This window comes from Triticum aestivum, chromosome 2B, assembly GCF_018294505.1.
Source record: "Triticum aestivum cultivar Chinese Spring chromosome 2B, IWGSC CS RefSeq v2.1, whole genome shotgun sequence".
Lineage (NCBI taxonomy): Eukaryota > Viridiplantae > Streptophyta > Magnoliopsida > Poales > Poaceae > Triticum > Triticum aestivum.
In genome coordinates, this window is record NC_057798.1 from 618,406,434 (window position 1) to 618,406,658 (window position 225).

Sequence of the window (225 nt, forward strand, 5' to 3'; positions counted from 1 at the left end):
AGAAAGAGGATGTAGATAGTGGGTGCGGCGAGCATGCCAATGGGGCATGCAGATTAGGTCATGGTGGCGGCAGCATTCGTGGACGGAGCGAAGGCAGTGTGCTTTTCATACGAACTAGAGGTTACCAAAACTAAGAAGTAATTATCCGCGGCTTCTTTTAGTTGGAGCATCTCCAACAAAAGCCCCCATTTTAAATCCCCTAAAGACTAAATGGGGATTGCCTTT